At 44.5% G+C, this 19205-nt stretch overlaps 2 long non-coding RNA genes across 4 annotated transcripts; one reads left to right on the top strand and one right to left on the bottom strand.

The window, feature by feature from the left end:
* Nucleotides 1-9268: 9268 nt before the first annotated feature.
* On the top strand, nucleotides 9269-16959 carry LOC129657588 (uncharacterized). 3 transcript variants are annotated; one of them, XR_008716860.1, is made up of 4 exons: nucleotides 9269-9595; nucleotides 9903-10087; nucleotides 12195-12336; nucleotides 12484-12729. It is a non-coding gene; the product is annotated as an uncharacterized LOC129657588 (long non-coding RNA). The 3 variants fall into 3 exon arrangements; XR_008716859.1 differs by lacking the exon at nucleotides 12484-12729 and adding an exon at nucleotides 16816-16959 and having other exon boundaries at nucleotides 9270-9595; XR_008716858.1 differs by lacking the exon at nucleotides 12484-12729 and having other exon boundaries at nucleotides 9274-9595; nucleotides 12195-12430.
* A 151-nt stretch (nucleotides 16960-17110) lies between these two features.
* Nucleotides 17111-18859, bottom strand: LOC129657587 (uncharacterized). The gene is made up of 2 exons (XR_008716857.1): nucleotides 18064-18859; nucleotides 17111-17504 (listed from the first exon to the last, which is right to left on the bottom strand). It is a non-coding gene; the product is annotated as an uncharacterized LOC129657587 (long non-coding RNA).
* Nucleotides 18860-19205: the final 346 nt, after the last annotated feature.

Here is a 19205-nt window from a genome sequence, read left to right as displayed (position 1 = left end):
TGGGATGGAACTGACATGTTTGTGTTGAAATAGCACCTGGCCATGACTTTAAAAAGCTCCACTTAATAGCTTTGGGTTCCCTGTTTTTCTTCTTTATTCAAATACATCTTATTGTAAGGTTCTGAAATTTAAATGTGGTTGCTGTGCATCTGTTTATCAACAAAGAACTTCTGGATTAATGCAGAAGCACATTTAATAGGCAGAATGCTATCCCTTTGTGCCTTTGAGGGCATCCACAGTTCTCTTAACTAGGAGGATTATGAGATGGAACCCTTAGCAGTGAAATACGCCCTGTTCCCCTCTGTACAAAGATTTGTCCTCCTGGACCATTGAGTCATCTGAGGTCCGCTATTATTCATCCACTCCTAGTGTTGTAGCAAACAGTTAAGAGGGAAATATTGTGCCAAAGTACCTACTTTATAATTAGGATTCATTGGGAAAATGAAGCGTTTGTTCTAAACTAACTTTCATGAAATGTACATGTCATAACCTTTAATCTTTTCAACTCCAATACCCAGTTTTTCATATCTTTACAGTTCTCTCAAATTTGAGAATCTCAAAATAAGGTGATGAACAGTTCATGTGTGTGTCACGGTAGTTATAGTAATAGTAACTGGCGATAGTAATAGTAATAGACTAAAGGCAGGGGACTGAATTTTAAGGAACTTAATTGAGTACGATTTGACATTATCATCCTAGAGCATCAAACTTCATATGCTTGCTTTCTAGCAGTCTTGGCTAAGACTGTGAATAAGACAAAGATCACTGTTTCTGCTATAGCATCATATAATTTAGGAATCTATAAAATGCAACTCAGGAGTGGTACTCAGATAGCAATTTAAGGATTTTCAGGAATACAGCATACTTCAGTGAAATATGTTCCTATTGGATAGATAGAACTTGCATACCCTCAGGTATTTATGAGCAACAGAACTTTCCGGGTGCCTCTGCATTCTTATCAATTCCAGCCTCAATGTCCTGGTGACCCACTAGTGACCACAGTGTCACACGTGCAGGCTGCCAGGTGACCCCGCAGACACAACTTGTTGCACAGAAAATGACCAGACAGCTGGAAAAATGGACAGACGGCAGTGCCTTCTCCCCTTTGCCGAATACCAGCTTGCTTAAGACTTGGGTTTAACACACAATGCAATAACCTAGATCGATAGTTTAGTTTGATGTATCTGAATATTTAAAGGTATTATTCCCACTAGGAAAGCTTATTGCTTCCAACTGAAAGCATCTCAAAGTTGTGCTATGAACATTTTAAAAATCTGCTTATGGGTGTTTGGCTAGAGCAGATTGTTCACAGTGATACTACCACAGTGTATGGCATATGGTAGCTTAAAACAGAGTTGAGCTGCTATCCAGCACCCATTTCTCCTCCATGGGGCGTCAGTTGTGCAGTTTGTATGGGACTGTCTACCTCTCCTCCAGCAACAGGGGTGAGCCCTAAATAGCCTAGACCAATCAGTGTAATCCCAATTTCTTATCCACAGTGATTGGTCTAGAGAAGGCACATGACCCAAGATGGTCCAATAAGAATGAAGCCCAGACCTTTGCTGATTTGGAAAGAAATTCTGTCTCAGTCTAGGGTGGTGTGCAGATAAGTACACAGGCTAAAGTAAACAGCCATTTTTTCTACTTGGAGAAATACCAGGCCAAGAATAAGGCAGTAGCCAGAGGAGAGACAGGGCTGAGAGAAGTTTAAAAAACAGAGCCCTGATCAGACCATTCTGAAGTTTGAAATAACCCTGAACTTTTTCAGTTATGTAATCCAACAAATTATATTTATTGCTTAAGCCACCTTGAACTTCAGTGATTTGCAATTGAAAGCTTCCAAATGAACACAAAGTGATTCAAATAAATATTTGTTGAATGACTGGATAGTTATACATATTGTAATTTAGTCCACATAAAATGTAACATTATTAGTGATCATATTTCTGTTATTAAACTTTCAATCATGAGCAAGCTCTAGGAATGACTTGAAAATTGTAAAGTCTTGCATTTTCCATCAACAGCAATAGACCATTGCCTAGAGTTAATGGACAGAAAAAAAGATGCTATCAATTCCTGAAAGGTTACTGTACGCTTCCATAGAAATAAAACACGTTACATGTACTCACTACACAAAGATGAAGTGAGGCACAGAGTTTTAAATTGTTAAGGTAAAATCTTTTAAACAGATCCCCTAATGGTTCACCATAAGGAAAACAGAGACATCTCAAAAACAGTCACAGATTGTTCTAGGTCACCCATCCTCTCGCTTGGTCTTCTGATGACAAATGGCTACAGCCGCAAGGCAGCTGGCCAGGATACAGACCAGCTCAAAGCCCTCTCAAAACTCCATCTACGCAGAGGCAACTGGTCCACCCACTGGCCCTCGACTGTGACCTCTAAGAGGGCAGGAACTTGACTTATTCTCTGCAGTGTCCCCACACCTAGTATGTGACACATGGGATATCTATGCATGTGATCAGTTCATGACACACAGTAGGCTGTCAATCATTATTTGTTGAGTGAATGAATGACAATTTACGACTTGGGTCTCATTTGCTCTTGTCTTATTCTGTTTCATATAAGAAGGAGGAGGAAGTGAAAGATATAATTGAGTTAATTTGGGTTTTCCCCTAAGCTGCTCTTTGATCACTTTGACACTTAATTGAGTTCCTGCATCCATCTAAATTCTCTTCAAGATAACCTCACACACCCTCAAGCCATTTTTTTTTTCAACAGAAAATACAGAGCTTGACTATCAGGAGAGAAACCAGTGAGTCTTTGACTTAAAGAACAGGGTGTAAGTGACCTTTTTTTTGAGTGCTGATTATGAGATCTTAGGAAAGTCATTTTACCTCTCTGGGTTTCAATTTTGTCACCCCTATAAGAGGAGAGCTGGAGAAGGAAATGGCAACCCACTCCAGTGTTCCTGCCTGGAGAATCCCAAGGACGGGGGAGCCTGGTGGGCTGCCGTCTTTGGGGTCGCACAGAGTCGAACACGACTTAAGCGACTTAGCAGCAGCAGCAGCAGAAGAGGAGAGTGGAACTGCATGAGTTGCTTTTCCAGCTGTGCTTTATAGAGCCCAAGGTGTTTTGTAGAGCAAGAGGGCGTTGTCATTTAGTCACTAAATCATGTCCGACTCTTTTGCAGCCCCACAGACTATAGCCCGCCAGGCTCCTCTGTCCCTAAGATTTCATAGGCAAGAGTACTGGAGTGGGTTGCCATTTTCTCCTCCAGGAGATCTTCCTGACCCAGGGATCGAACCCACATCTCCTACAGTGGCAGGCAGGTTCTTCACCACTGAGCCATCTGGGAAGTCGAGAGCAAGAAGAGAGAGGGATAAGGCCAGGACTCAGAGCCCTCCACTCCCACATTAGCTTAAGAGGGTCTGGAGGCTGGCTGGCTGGCTTCCAGTCACAGTCCTCCTATTTCCTAGCCGCATGATCTCAGACAAGGTATCTTTCATGCATCTCGGTTTCCCTCCCTGTAAACAGAGATGACAATAATATTTCTTTACAGGGTGTTATGAGGATTTAATAAATTAATATCTAAAGCTTGGTACATGAAAAATGTATAAATTTCAGATATTACTATCTGTTTTATATATTGGAGTTCTGATAATGTTTAGGCTTAAATGGTTTAAGGGTCTTCTGCTGCCAACAAAACAAAAATATTTAATTAAAAGAAAGTGTTTAGGGTTTGTAATTAGGATGAAATAGGGGAGAGTAAATTGCAAAGCGTCTGGCAGACAGATATTAACCTCTGCAGCCACCATTGTCATTAACACCACACCTCGCCAGCCAGAGTCTGCAGCGTGTTTAACTCAGCACAAGGGGCTGCCGCCACTCGAGAGAGCTGGCTTTTTCTCCTGAAGATTATTCTGCGGTCCCGTTCAAATGGCCTCTGCGTCGCCGGGCGGCTGATGCCTGGTGCTAGACAGAGAAGGGCTCCGTGGCTAATCGCTCGCATTCCTGTGAAGACTGAAGGAAAAGATAAATTTCCTTAACAGTCAACATTTCAAGGGAAGGCATTTTCTTAACAGAAAATGGTGAATATCTGAAAAGATTGAAACCTCAGGCAGTTTAAAATTTGCAAGGAAGGAGTGCCTGGCAGTTCAACTGCTTTAAAATTCCTTTTCCGAAGATATCATATGAATTTAAATAAAACTTGAATGATTATGGTAATTATCCACACTAATAACCTTGCTCAGAAACTCCTTTATCTGTCGTTTCACTTCCAGAATGCTGTAGACTGCCAGGCATCCCTTCTCTCCTTTACCTGGAGAAGAGGGTTTCGATTTCTCGACATCGTGCTCTGGAACTACAATTATGGGTCAGTCTATTTTTGGACTCACCCAGGCTCTTCACCCCCTCACCTGGTACTGATACTGCCCTCACAAGCCCCGTTCTCCTAGTTTGCTCCCCGAACACTGAGCTCAGATCTCCTTTGACATTTGGCTTACATTTCAAAGCATTTGTCTACCCCTTCTCCTTCCCTTTTTCTGTTCCTTCCTCCCTACTCTCCTTCTCTCCTTGAGACTAATTGGTATAAAGACGGGGCCGGTGGGTTAGAAATTGCTCCTCCCTATTCCTCAGGACTAAGGTTGGACAGGCCCGTCTCTGTCCCAGAAATATGTGAAGATTAATCCCATTTGCAAGGGCATGCAGGAGCTGTAAATATTTATGGGCAACAGAGAAGGAACTGACCCAAGCACACAGAGTAAAGGAACCAGGCAGAGGGCTGGCCAAACACCAGTGACCCTAGATGCTGCTCCCTGGGTGCCAGGTACAATTAACCACCCAGGGGGCCTCCCTTCTGGGTGGGAGGTGACAGGAGTGTGGGAAGTCGATCCTGGCATCAGGAGCAGCAGAATTCTTTTCTCTCCCTTTCCTCTACCCCCAGCCCATTTCTAACTTCCAACCTCTTGGAGGTTTTAGGGACCAATTTAGTAGCCAGAAACTTCCCACACCTCCAACCTGCCTGTTGCTGGCGTGGATGACTGACTTGTACTTCTGGGAAGAGGAAACATATGCTCACCCTCCGCTCTCCACCTCCACCATCTTCTCATCTGTTAGAAAACATCAGGGGATGCATAACTTTTCCCACCTTTGTACCCAAGCACATGCAAGCTGTTTTAAGGTCTAAGATTTAAGAGTTTCTTGAATATTCTCCTTCTTTGTTACAATGCAGAGAGAATAAGTTAGAAAGAAATACACTGGTTTACAGCAAGATGATTTCTTTTTTCTGGCCTTGCCACCCAGCTTTCGGGATTTTAGTTCCCCGGCTGGGTTGAATCCCGAGCTCACAGCAGTGAAAGCACCATTGAATCCTAACCACTGGACTTCCAGGGAATTCGCTAGAACTCGATGACTTATTATTAGAAATTCATTGTCACAGAGAAAACTTCACCAAGGGTCACCAGCATTTTCTTGCATTCTGCCAGGAATGGGGAACTCCCTACTGCCAAAGGCAGTTCAGTCGTGTTGGCCCAGTTTTGTTCATTAGAATCATACTTTGAACAAATGAATACCTGCTTCACAATTGCATGTACCTATCAACCTTTTTCCTACCCCTTAGGGTATTACAGAAGTAATCACAGATAGCTGCTTTGTACCTGATTTTGCTTTTTCATTTGTTTATGTGTGCCCCAGTGTGCCTGCAGGTTCCCTGATAGCTCAGTTGGTAAAGAATCCACCTGCAATGCAGGAGACCCTGAGCTGATTCCTGGTTGGGAAGATCCGCTGGAGAAGGGACAGGCTACCTACTCTAGTATTCTTGGGCTTTCCTTGTGGCTCAGCTGGTAAAGAATCCATCTACAATGTGGGAGACCTGGGTTCAATCCCTGGGTTTGGAAGATCCCCTGGGGAAAGGAAAGGCTGCCCACTCCGGTATTCTGGCCTGGAGAATTCCATGGACTGTATAGTCTATGGGGTTGCAAAAAGTTGGACACGACTGAGCAACTTTGACTTCAGTTCACTTCAGAGTGCACATGTGCTCAGTCGTATCCGACTGTTTGCTACCCCATGGACTCTAGCCTGCCAGGCTTCTCTAGTCACGGGCTAACTCATCTTCTTCTGTAGCTATTCTTCATTTTGTGAGTCTTAGAGGAAGGCAGAGACCTACTTCCCATCACAGAAGCCAAAGAGGACTGGGGATTCCCTCTTCTCATCTGCAGACAGCCAGCACATGGTCACATAGCCAACTGGAAGCACCGAGTAGGGTTTTTAATGTGAAGGGGGAGGGGCAGGCTCAGTCGGTGGAAAACAGAAGGATCCAGCAGTGATGACCACCGTGGGCAGTGGAGGAGGGGCTAGCACAGCGTCCTAGCTCGATCTGCTGCCGGCCTCATTTGGCTCTTGAGTATTCTCCCCACCAGACTCTCCAGTCTCCTGGTGATGGTACAAGTCACCCAATAATGTTCCAACAAATTCCTCTTTTGCCTACGATAGCCAGAGTCGGTTTTGGTCATTAGCAACCGTGAGCCCTGGCTGATACATTCTCTTCCTCCCACATTCTCCCAGATGGCCTGCTCACAATCATTGCTCCCCTATCAAAGGGAGCTCTCTCTGTGCACCCTGAGGAAGCAGGACTAGTGGAGCCATCCTCTTTCTACACCTGGATAGGACACATCTAGTGATGCTGGTGCTCCCGGCGGTGTATAACCACATCGCCCCACTGGCTTGTACTCAGTCAGTACCCGACTTTCTCTGATATTATAGTTAAGCCATTATCGCCCTCATTCCATAGTGCATGTGAGTGTTTTAATCTGGAACTCCTAGTTCATTTCCAGTAAGAATTTCTCTGTCTTGGGGGAACCCCAAACACCCCAATAATTAGGTTCCTGCCCATTTTCTCCTATGAATGAATCCTACCTCACACCCTATACTCATGAGTGAGTTTCCTGCCCCCCTTCTCTATTCTTATGCCCCACCCCAGGGCCGGAAGGCCTGCTGTGAATCTCACATTCCAGCTGAGTCTCCAAATGACACGGGTGACTATCCACCCCTCATGAACACCACCCGATGGTGCAGCCATCATCGAGTCCCTTGCTCAGCCTCTGCTTAAATGCACGTGCTGGATGTCAGGCTCTGGAGATTGTTGTTCAGTCACTGAGTTGTGGTCGCCTCTTTGAGACCCTGTGGACCGCAGCATGCCAGGCTTCCCTGTCCCTCACTATCTCCTGGAGTTCGCTCAAACTCTTGTCCATTGAGTCAGTGATGCTATCTAATCATCTCATCCTCTGCTGCCCCCTTCTCCTCCTGCCTTCAGTCTTTCCCAGCATTAGGGTTTTTTCCGATGAGTCGGCTCTTTGCACCAGGTGGCCAAAGTACTGGTGCTTCAGCTTCAGCATCAGTCCTTCCAATGAATATTCAGGGTTAATTTCCTTTAGGATTGACTGGTTTTGTCTCCTTGCTTTCCAAGGGCCTCTCAAAAGTCTCCTCCAGCACCACAGTTCAAAAGCATCAATTCTTACTAGTGGCTTTGGACACAATGCCCATTCTTGTCCTCACAAACTGACCTTCTAATTTCTCTTGAGCTTCAGGTTGGAGTCAGACCAGTCAACCCCATATTTCAGTGCCTTTTCTTAATTGGTCATGGACATAGAGAAATGGGGATGGGGGGGAAGAGGAGATTACATGTGTTGGGTGCTTATTATAGACCCACCTTATTAAAGGTCCTTGCATACTTTATGTAGATTATCTTATCAGCTCTCTACCATAGACATGACTGCTCCAGTTTTCCAGATCAGGCAACCACATCTCAGAGAGGACCCAGAGTGCTAAACTAGACACAGGTCTAACCCTCTTCTTGGCCTCACAGTGGCTTAAGCTGAAAGAAGCAAGGAGCCTGGGACCTGCTCGGCCAAGCCTTCAGTTCCCTCTCCAATTTCTCTCCAAGAGAGCAGAGCCATTTATAGGCACACATGGTCTGCAAACTGAATTCTGGTCGGCAGCTTGAATGACTTCAGCAACCAAGCTCTTTCTATAAAGTGCTTACAAATAGAAAAATTGTCCCATCTGAATTTTGTTTTATTGATTCTGCCAAATAGGAAGGCAAGAATAAAGGTCTGGGAAATCCACAAACTCGAAAATTGGTGTCTGATGAGAGCTGATGGTATCTTCTTGGAGGCAGAGCAATGCCAGCAGCAGTGGCCTAGTTTTGTTTTGAAACCTCCCTTCCTGGAACCACAATTGCTACCACTTTGGTGGCAGAAGGAAGATGTTTACCCTTCACAAAGACGGCGAGCTTTCCAGCCCTTTATGTAATCTCCTGGGCCACCAAGGGGCCAGCCACGTGGTGTCTGCAGATGGGGAGAGAGGCCGACAATTCTCATACCAGGCATTCCTCCACTGTCCTTCCAGCCTGCGTAACAGGTCGCTCCCCTTCCTTCCAGAGAACCTGAGGCTCCACCACTGACTGCCAACTCCCCAGTCAGGCCTGACAGCAATTTGTAACTCAGCTTACACAGGCTCTCCTACTGTCTGCGTTTTTGTTTGTAAAATGAGCAATTTGCTGTTGGTCGCTTGGCTCCTCTGTGAAGTCGGCCGCGAGGGCGGCTCACCCAGGGGGACAGCTGGGCAGTGAAAGCAGAGGGCGATCCCCTAGCGCTTGGCCTGCGCCTTTCCCCTCCTCCTGGATCCTGCAAGTACTTTTGTCACATGGAGGCATTCTCGGTTCTGCATGTGTGGTATTTGCAGCAACAGAGAAATCAACCCAGAAGGAAGGGTTTTGATGAGACATTTGGGAGGTCTGGGCAAATGCAGTGCCCTTCTGGACAGCTGCTTTCTTTGGAAAGACTTGTCTTCTTTTCTGTGAGATGAGGCCCGGGGTGTGGGGAAAAGAGGTGGCAAAAATTTGTCCTAGCTCACTCCAGGGGTGAAACACACCGGCTCACTCATCAAGTGATAAAGACATGGTGAGGAAATCAGAAACCACAGCTGACGCTTATTGCCTCAACGGCCGCGACATTATCTCACCACTCATTTAGAACATATGTTCAACAGCAGCATTGGGGTGCGGGGTCTCAACTGTGCTCTCAACACAGAGGGGAAGAGGTGAGAAGCGCTGCATGGAGGAGGCTTCTGTGACAAGTCCTCCAGAAATTCAGAGACCCGCCTTCCCCTCCCTTCTTCCTCCTGATGCCATCACCACCATCTCCACCACGTGCAAACTATTTTGTCATCAGGAACAGTGATAAACACGCGTGGCGGTTCCAGCTACCTGTGTTCCACGTTGGCCGAGGGGGAGGTAATGGTACCTTCCTCTCCTCCCTGTCCCCTTCCCCCAAACGCTCCATCCAGAGGGAAAGGTGCAGGAGCACACTCTTAGCAAGCATTCAAACTATTTCATGAGAAGACCACACTTGGTTCTATTCTGGCCTCCCTCATGGGGGCGGGGGCGGCACGGCACATCTTCAAACGCCTGCTGGCTTAAATGGTGACAGCTGCATGCAGCGGGCTCGCGTACAGCCCGCCGGGTGCAGTGGGAGATAACTGCAGGGTAGAACTTCAAAGACAGACCCACTGCACTCATTCCAACAGCCTGGGGCTGCCGCCTTCAGCTGCTGACTCCCTGCCTCCCTGCATGCACCAAGTGAGTCGAGGGAAACTCAAAAATCGGACTTTGCCTGTGTGCCTGGGGAGTTCCGATGCAAGGAGGCAAGAATGAGTCAGGAGACGTATCTAGGGCTCTCTGCAAAGCCCTAATTACATTTGTCCTAGACAAACGTTTTTTTCTTGGATAGATAGTGAGGGGAACCAACTCATCCTAGCACTTGAGTTTGACCAAACGTTTATGTTTGTAACAGATTATACATTTTACAGGCTGAAAGTGAGTTGAAGTCTTTATTTTGTAAACGTGTGCCTTGCTACAATGTCATCTGAATTACCCATCTTTGCAGAAATCACTTATTAAAAGTTGGCTCTATGTTAAAATGGATGGTGGCCTTTGATCTTCAACTGAGGAGCCGTTATGGGAGAAACTGTCACACGGAAGATTCAAGAGATGACTTGAAATCCTCGGTTTCTTGCAATGGGTAGCACAGATGGCTGTTTAAGGAACCACATTAAAGAGCCACCATGAAAGGTAGTTATTTCCTGTCTTCTCCATCTGCAGGTCCTAACGAAATGCACTCCAAGGAGCAGACTCAGTGTGACACTGTGTCATGTGTGGCTACTGATGCTTTGGGTGAGGCTATTCCTTTCTATAAATTGCCTCCTGCTGCCCTACCATCCAGCTTGGTCCCTGGTTCTCCTTTCTGTCAAAGTCCTAACTGGCACATGGGCAAGTTCGTATAACCTCTCTAAGCCTTGGTCTTCTCATCTGTGAAATGTGAATGAAAGCATCTTATAATAAAAGTAATAAGTATGTTTTGCTTCAGTTACATTAAGTTGGTTCTGCAATGTAAAAGAAGCTACTTGCAAAAATGAATATCCCCGTAGTACATGTTCGTATGATGCGATATATATAGAATTCAAATGACAGAAAATAACAGAGCCAATCATGTCTTAAGACATGGGGAAAATATCACACTGTGCTTGTTCTGTGAAAGGAGCAAAGGCTTTGAAGAATAAGACAATCTGTGTAAGGTGATTAGTGTGTCACGTGGTCTGCACTTAAGACACTGAAGTCACTATCCCGTTCACTTCGCCTTTGTGCCCACACCAAATACCACCTGCGTTCTGAAGCCCTGTCCAGTTGTTCCAGTCAGAGATCCTTTCTCCTTAAGCTCCATGGAGTCACCTTGCCCTTGGCACTGATCGCCGTATACCTAGGATTGCACTAATGTACGTCACATTTTATATCACACTATAATAAATACTTCCCCTTGTCTTGCGTCACTTAGGTTGAGTTGGCCCTACAACTTGAAAAGGAGCCTAACTAATAAATTATGATGTATTCATATGATAGAACATAATATAACCTGAACGAAATGTCTGAAGACACAGGGAAAGCATTTTGTAACTAAGTGAAAAAAGTGGCATAGAAAACTGTAATACAGTATGTTGGCAAGTAAAAGGCTATGGTTTTTCCACTGGTCATGTATGGATGTGAGAGTTGGACTGTGAAGAAGGCTGAGTGCCAAAGAATTGATGCTTTTGAACTGTGGTGTTGGAGAAGACTCTTGAGAGTCCCTTGGACTGCAAGGAGATCCAACCAGTCCATTCTAAAGGAGATCGGTCCTGGGTGTTCTTTGGAAGGAATGATGCTAAAGCTGAAACTCCAGTACTTTGGCCACCTCATGCAAAGAGTTGACTCATTGGAAAAGACTCTGATGCTGGGAGGGATTGGGGGCAGGAGGAGAAGGGGACGTCAGGAGATGAGATGGCTGGATGGCATCACCGACTTGATGGATGTGAGTCTGGGTGAACTCCGGGAGTTGGTGATAGACAAGGAGGCATGGCGTGCTGCGATTCATGGGGTCGCAAAGAGTCGGACATGACTGAGCGACTGAACTGAACTGAACTGAATAGAATCCCCCAACTGTGTGTATATACACACATATATGTTCAAAAAACCACCAAATAATAACAAATATTTACGATTAACAAATAGTAACAAAAATTATTTGGTATTTATTATACCAAATAATAATTGCATATTATTTTAGCATATGTTTGTAGCTGATATTTTATTGCTTCTCTTCATATTTTTTTTTTTTAATTTTCCTATCTCTACTAAACAGAAAAACAAAAAGGGTAAATTGTGAAGTATGAATGTGGGGTTAAAAACACACACACACAAGGAGTTAGGGAGAATTTAATAAGTTTCTAACTTCATCTGGTTCTTTCAACTCACACTTTTAGAACAAACTGTTTCAAGTACAAGGCTCTCATAAACACAACAGGAGAAAACAGACTGAAGACAGGTCCTGGCCTTAAGAGGCTTAATATTTAGCTGGGGAGATGAGCCATACAAATGGGAATGGTGACACTGGGGAGAGGTAGGGGAAGACGCAAGACGAGTGCTTCTGGGAGCAGGGGCGGGACTCTGCTGTGTCCACCGTGCTAGAGGAAGGCTTAGTACAGAGGGGCCTTCAGGACTCCTCAAAGGCAGGCTCCATGGCCATGTGGATTGTTACACTTATTGCTTAAAGAAGTCAGGGATGGAATGATTACAATAAACTCATATAATCTAGCATTTTTATTTAAATCATTCATTTCAAATGTTTTCTGCACCTACTTTTTTCCAGAGTTGCTAGCAAGCAGTAACATCCCTTGAGTGTGAATTCCACAAACTTCTGGTGACTTAATGTGAAATGCAAGCAGCAGGAAGAGAAAAAAAGCAGACCTGAATGTCCTCAACCAGACTTTCCTCCTCACAGCCCATGAAGAGTAAGAAAATCGGATTTTTTTAAATGCAAAAATATTTTCAATTAAGGTTAAATTTTATGGAAATTAAACTTTTCTGTAGTGTTTCTGAATAGAACGTTTATCTGATTTTCTCAAAGCTAACAGAAGTATTTTGGGCTTCCCTGGCAGCTCAGCGATAAAGAATCCACCTGCCAACGCAGGAGACGCAGGTTTCATCCCTGGGTCGGGAAGATCCCCTGGAGGAGTGTGTGGCAACCCACTCCAGTATTCTTGCCTAGGAAATCCCATGGATAGAGGAGCCTGGTGGGCTACAGTCCATAGGGTTGCAAAGAGTCACATAGGACTGAGTGACTAAACAACAGTAAGAGTAATTTAATCCTCTACTTTGTTCTAGCCAAAATTATCTGTCATTTTTGCAAAGCATCTTGAAATTTACTGTCAAGATATCCAAATTTACCTCATAAATAAAAGTGAAGAAAGCTCACAACTTTACTTTGAGGGAAATTGTATCCATGTCCAAAGTTCCTAGATTTTCTATTCTACTGCTGTTGCTGCTGCTGTTGCTAAGTTGCTTCAGTCGTGTCCGATTCTGTGCGACTTCATAGATGGCAGCCCACCAGGCTCCCCCGTCCCTGGGATTCTCCAGGCAAGAACCCTGGAGTGGGTTGCCATTTCCTTCTCCAATGTAGGAAAGTGAAAAGTGAAAGTGAAGTCGCTCAGTCGTGTCCAACCCTCAGCAACCCCACGGAAAACTCATGGCAAAGTTGGGAATCTCAAACCATGGCAAATCCAAACAGTTATTTGTTTATAACACATGTAGGCAGGGTGATAAGAAAGAGAAGTGATATCCTAACGATCCCTTACAAAGAGGAAATCAGAAGTGGTCACACAGAAGCAGAATAGATAGGCAGGTTGTTACCTTACCTGACACAATCTGCTCTATCAACTTAACCAGAGGTGAAATTTAGGCCACAAATTCACTTTCAAGAAAGTCAGAGGCTTCTCTGGGCAGGGCTAGACCTTTTTGGTACTTCCCACTAACTCTCAAGACAGAGATTTTGGCTTTCAGAAGGCTCTCCACATCAAAAAGTTTACTAAGGAAATACATATTTCTGGGTTCTGGAGAAAGCCCAGTGGCAATGTTTAAATGAAGACAATGCAACCATTAGCAAGTTTTTATCACGTTCTTATGTATAATATTTGAAGGCGGCGACTCGATGAATTCTCATTTTGGGGCACAATCAGGCAATCAAGGGTCAGCGATGACATCCCAGTACTGAATTCATCCCAGCCCACAGTGCCAAACGACCTTCAAACAGAGTCAGCCAGCAGAGGCCAATGCCAGTAGCAGCTGAATCTTGGCTGCCGTCCAGGCCTCACCCAGCCCTTCTCCCTTCTAGGGTCCCCTCCAACTTCTGTTTCAAAGACAAGGCCAGAGGCTGCCCAGCACTCAACCAGAAGCTTGAGCAGACGTTGGAGGAGCTCAGCCCAAGGAAGCAGAGATTCACACGGCTTAATCTTATCACCCCTTGAGTTACAGAACTGAAACTATCGCCTCCAAGGCAGTTTTCTGAAAACATATTTTTTCGAGTCATTAGAAATATGCATAATATTATCAGTTACCATTTATAGCTTCTGTATTTCTAGTAACTGGCATTGTTGTTACTTCAGGCAAGCCAGAAAATAAGCATGCCAGGAACTGACAGGGTGTGTTATGTCACCAAAACAAAAGAGCTCATGCTGATAAATGTCAGGTTGGCTTCTTTGTGGGTTTCCCCTTTCCTTCGGCAAAGTTGCAGCTTTTGCCTTCTTTTCCACTCTCAGTATGGGCTGAAGTGTTGAGCAACTCAAGAAGCTGGACTCTTTCCAAGATATCTGCCTTCTAAAGCTATCAGGCACATCAGATGGCCACGACTTTACCAGATACAAGGACTCCGGCCATTTCCTTTGTCTTAGAGCCAGTAATCTAGTAATGTTTTTAAATAACGGATATTCTTGGGTGTCTTGCTCATCTGGCATATTCATCGTGTAGAAAGGAAAAGACAGAATCTTTTTTTGCCACTAAAGACCTGGGTGGTCAGGACTGCCTGAAGGAGGGGAGGACAGAGACTTTCTCAAGTAGCAATGAACAAACAGAAATAGATGTCAGGAGGAAACGTGAAGGAGGAGGGCGGCTGGTGATAAAACTCTGAAAGAGGAGGTTGCAGAAAGCCTCTCCCTTTAGTCCCTCCGCCTACTAATCTCTCCCTCTTGATCACTGTTTCTTTTACCTTTTGATTTAATGCCATTGCAGACAAAATAGGAAAAGGCATTCTCTGCCAGGGCCATTTACATTGGCTTTCGTCTTCCCGAAACCTAATATACGTTACTGCTTTTGTAAAAGAGGAACTAATATTATTCCTGGGTTTGCATAAATGTGTGTGTGTGTGTAATTTGTTTATACTGATTTCTGCGCCAGGTAGATGCCCACATGCTGCCTGAACACAAACGAGTATGCACATATATTAGACATATACAACTACCTACGGTTGTAAAGACTGCTAGACATTGACTCCAGGTTTCCCTTCCTCTCTTCCTGGACACTATGGAGGAAAGCCACTGTCTGGCCAGGGTCATTCACCTTGGACTCTTACTTGAGCAAGAGATTAACTCCTGTTGTGTTTAAACCATAATACAATTTTGGTTCTACTTATGTAGCAGTTTAACCTAACTTGCAAAAGCCCACAGTCATATATATAAACACACACGACTTAGACCTACAACATAGTACATGACTCTAACCGTCAATACACCACAATGGTAACTTGCATGGCTCCAAAAGTATGAGAATAATTTGAAAGGAGGCTTATGATGGTGCAAAAGCAATGTTTCCTTTGATAGAATTTAAGCATGATTAACAAGCCAAACACATTTTTAGAAGTTACATATGAATCAACTAGGCTTTCCTAATTTTGAAAGCTCGCTGGAACACAGATGATTCCCGTTTGGGCCAGAATTGCATTAATCTGCTTAGACTAAGCCAGTTTTGACAATGGGAATGATATTAAGCAGTCCTAAATATTTCTGAAATGCAATTCTGTGAGTGAGCATGAACGTAAATACGCATACAAGCACATCTAGCCACACGTTAACATGAGAAAAAAATACTGTGTTCTCTCTGTTAAAAAAAAAGTCTCATTCTTTTAATCTGTTTATCCCTGTTAAAGGAGCCAAGTGAAGATTATTGAAATTAATGCTTCACATGACCTCACAACACAACCTACACAAGTTAGGAGCAATGATGTTAACCGAGTGTCCACTTGATTATAAGAAAGCATTTGGGGGAGACACCCATTGCATTTCCACGAGCCAGGCAAGCAGTCTGGCTTAAATCTTGTAGGCTTAAATCCTGGCAGCAATATTATCAGAAATAACTCTCACCTCTTTCAATCAGAGATCTGAGACTTTGAAGTAATGCTCAGGTTTATGAAGGCCAAGGAAAATGGAGGCGGGGTCTTTGTCTGCTGGAACTGCATGCGAAATTCTAAAAAACCCACTGATCGTCATTCCCAGGAACAGAACTAGGAAGGGTGAAGAGAACTTTTGCCAATGTTAGTTTTCTAGAACATGCCTTGGGCATAGTAGTGAGAAAAAAGAGAGGGAAAAATCAACTGGTGAGCATTACTGGCTGCCAGACAAGATTCAAATAAGCTGTTTAGCCTTTGGTTTCAGCATTCCCAAACATCATAAAGATTTCAGCTCTTGTAAAAGGGGAGCCAATTGTTTACAATAGACTATTCTGGAGGGAGTGGGTGTGTCCCAAGAGGCAAATATTTGCCCATAGGAGGTAATAAAATTGTATTAAGCTCTTACCCCACTGCTGTACGTGGTCATCAATGTGATTAGCTCACTCAAGTCTATTTTAAGATCCTGACAGGCACAAACATTAACAAGAACCTGGCATTTCTCCTTAAGAATATATAATCGACCTTTCAAGTCCGTAATCTTGTTTATCAAAGCGGATGGCAGGGATTTATGCAGAATAGTTTGCACACCTCTTTGATTTCGGCCCCCTGAGAACCCAAACAGGCATCCCACCCAATCCTGTTTTATTTTCGCCATATCCTGTGTTGTTGAATGGGCCTCTTGTAAAAATGCAATGTAAGGCCCTCCCCTTGCAGCTTTTTTCTGAAGTTCTGAACAAGTCTTACATCAGTTTTGTAAAATGTGCAGTTCTCTTACATTCCTCAGGCAGACTTTAAAGGTCACGGTCCTAAACAGTTAGGGAAGTCTGTTTGCATAGACAGGGACCCACATGGATGAAAGGAAGAAAGCAATTTAATCGACAGTTAAGCTGTGTGGGCAAACACAGCATTCCAGAAAATGGTGGATAGAAGTGGGTGGGAGTATGTGGACCTGGATTCTCTTAATCAATCACTTTTAACTTGTGTTACAATTTTTAAACTAAACCTTCCAGCAAAAAAAAAAAAAAAAAAAAAATGCACTCTTTCTTCATTACAGCAATAGTGAAAAAGAGCCAGAGAACTTGTGAACTACTCAAGATGAACCTAAATGACAGTGGAAGAGCTGGAAAATGAAACAGGATCAGGACCTGACTGCCCTCATCAGAGCTAAATCCAGTCATTAAAACTCCCCTTACCATTTCTGATTCTGTGCTTTAATTGTTGAGTTCAGCCCCTTCTCATCTCACAGTATCTCCAAGCACCATCAAGGGAAATAATTTTTTTAATCAACAATCATAAAACAATGTTTCACATAAATATCCACGCTTTCAATTATCTTTCAAGTTAGTTCAGGTGCTAACGAAAATCCTAACCACTCTTTCTATGGGGCTGAACAGCGTGCACAATCCAAAGAAAGACACCAAAGAAGAACTCGGCTCTGTTGCTATAAAACTAATAAATAGTGCGATAAACACAGAATGCATTCCAGAGAAAGCCTGTGCTCGGAGGTTAGATGCATGACTCAAAGCAGCAGGCTCCCAATACCAAGAGTAGTCGGAAGATCCGGGTGTGAGGCTAGGAAAGGGATTACATGTCATAAGAAAAAGGAAATTATGTTGATAATGATTCCTGGAGTCAGTGCCAGCAACTTCAGCCAACTTGCCTGGAGCTTCATCAAAATGTGCCAAATGTAGGTCCGATGCTGCCAGGATTAAGAACATGTCCCACGAAGATCAAAGGAAGACCCTTGGAAAATATATATATATATATATCAGTACAAATATGTCCCCCAACTATGAGATCTCCAGACTGGTAGACTTAACAGATAGTAGAACCATTTCCCAGATTACTGTTTTAATATGAAACTGGGGCTAATCCTTAATACTACCTGAGCCCCGTGCGTTCATTCATTCATTGACTGTTACTTGTTGGGCACGCACAGCAAGATATTTTGCTCTTTCTGTTCAGGATCCAGAGCTGGGAGACGGGATAACAGGACTGCATTAAAAGATACAGGCTCAGGTAGAATTCAAGTGGTTGGCCAGTCAGTTACTAGATGTGTTAGTTAACCTCCCTAAACCACACCCATTTCACAGGATCGTTGTAAAGATTAAACAAGGATTTGTGTAAAACACTTGGCAGAGCCCCTGGCACACAGAAGTGCCCAGTCCATGCCCAGCCATTATTTCAGGCCAAAATTTCTAGAGTATGGGCAAAGTTTCTGAAGAAGAAGAAAATACGCTAGAGTATTCCCAGGTACTTAACACTCTATCATAGTTCCTCTTTACACGCACACAATACTCACAGAACTCTCAGGCTTCCTTCAAATAAATATTTGCAATGAAGTGTGTTTACACATGTGTGATCAGAATCTTTTTTTTTTCCTTCAACAGTCTGGGAAAGGAGAGAGCCGGATTGTGTGGGGCCAACTCTGGACTGGCATTTGAGCCCCAACAAATACCATATTGTCTGTGCTGCAAAGAGGCTGCCGCTGGCATCTCCGGGAGAGTATTTACTCGCTTCTAAATTACACCATTGTCCACGCAAGGAGAAAGTCAGCTACCGAGGGGAAAACAGAGGATGGGAAAACAGTTCTTTTTGACAGGAAGAGGAGGGTTCTTCCGCGCTCCTGGTGTCGTGAGGCAACGTTCAGTGATGAATTTTCTCGGCAAAGCCTGGGCTCCCTGAGCTGGTCCTCACTGGAGCTACCTGCGAAACCTTTTCCTGAAGTGACCGACGTGGCTTTTGCAACCAGTTAGCACCTGCTCTCAGAACTCGATCCCCCTCCCTAATTGGTTTCAAGTGGAGCCAGGGGATCAGGACTTAATTAGCAGCGATATAGCTCATACTGATCGGTTCCCCCCTGCTTCCCCGGGGCCCCGAGTTTGTCTCCATTTGGAATCCCTGTGCCTGCTGGACATGTGTGTCTGCAGTGTTCAGGCAGCAGTGTTTGGGGCAGCACCGGGCAGGGTAGGGACCCCCCTGGTGGCAGCTGGTCTCAGGCCACCCTCTGCCCGTGCCCCTCACCCCCTACCCTAGCCAGCCCTGCACCACCTCCTTGCCCCACTTTGGAGTCGCCTGCTACGCCGGAGCCCGTCACCTCGGCCACCCTGACTAAGAGGCTGACTGGAGTGGGGTCACCCTCACAGGCTGCTGGACGGGCCACGGAGGCCTCAGCCCCTTGTCTTTGCTGGCCCCTGGGCTGCTGAAGAAGGTTCTTGTTTTTGTTTTTTTTTTTTTTCTTCACCAAGAGAGGAAAATGCCTCCTGCTCTGTACCAGCTTGAAGCCAAAATAACATGTTTTGGCAACCATGATTTGGCAATTAGGGCCTCAGCGCACTGAAAGCATTCTTCCATGCAAAATATGCCTTGGAAAGAAAACACTAAACCACATCTGAGTGAAAATGTAGGAAGTGAACAAAGGGGTGACAAAGCAGTGAGAGTCAG

The sequence above is a fragment of the Bubalus kerabau genome, chromosome 7, assembly GCF_029407905.1.
Source record: "Bubalus kerabau isolate K-KA32 ecotype Philippines breed swamp buffalo chromosome 7, PCC_UOA_SB_1v2, whole genome shotgun sequence".
In the NCBI taxonomy this organism is placed as follows: domain Eukaryota; kingdom Metazoa; phylum Chordata; class Mammalia; order Artiodactyla; family Bovidae; genus Bubalus; species Bubalus kerabau.
This window is presented reverse-complemented; position numbering and strand designations above follow the sequence as displayed.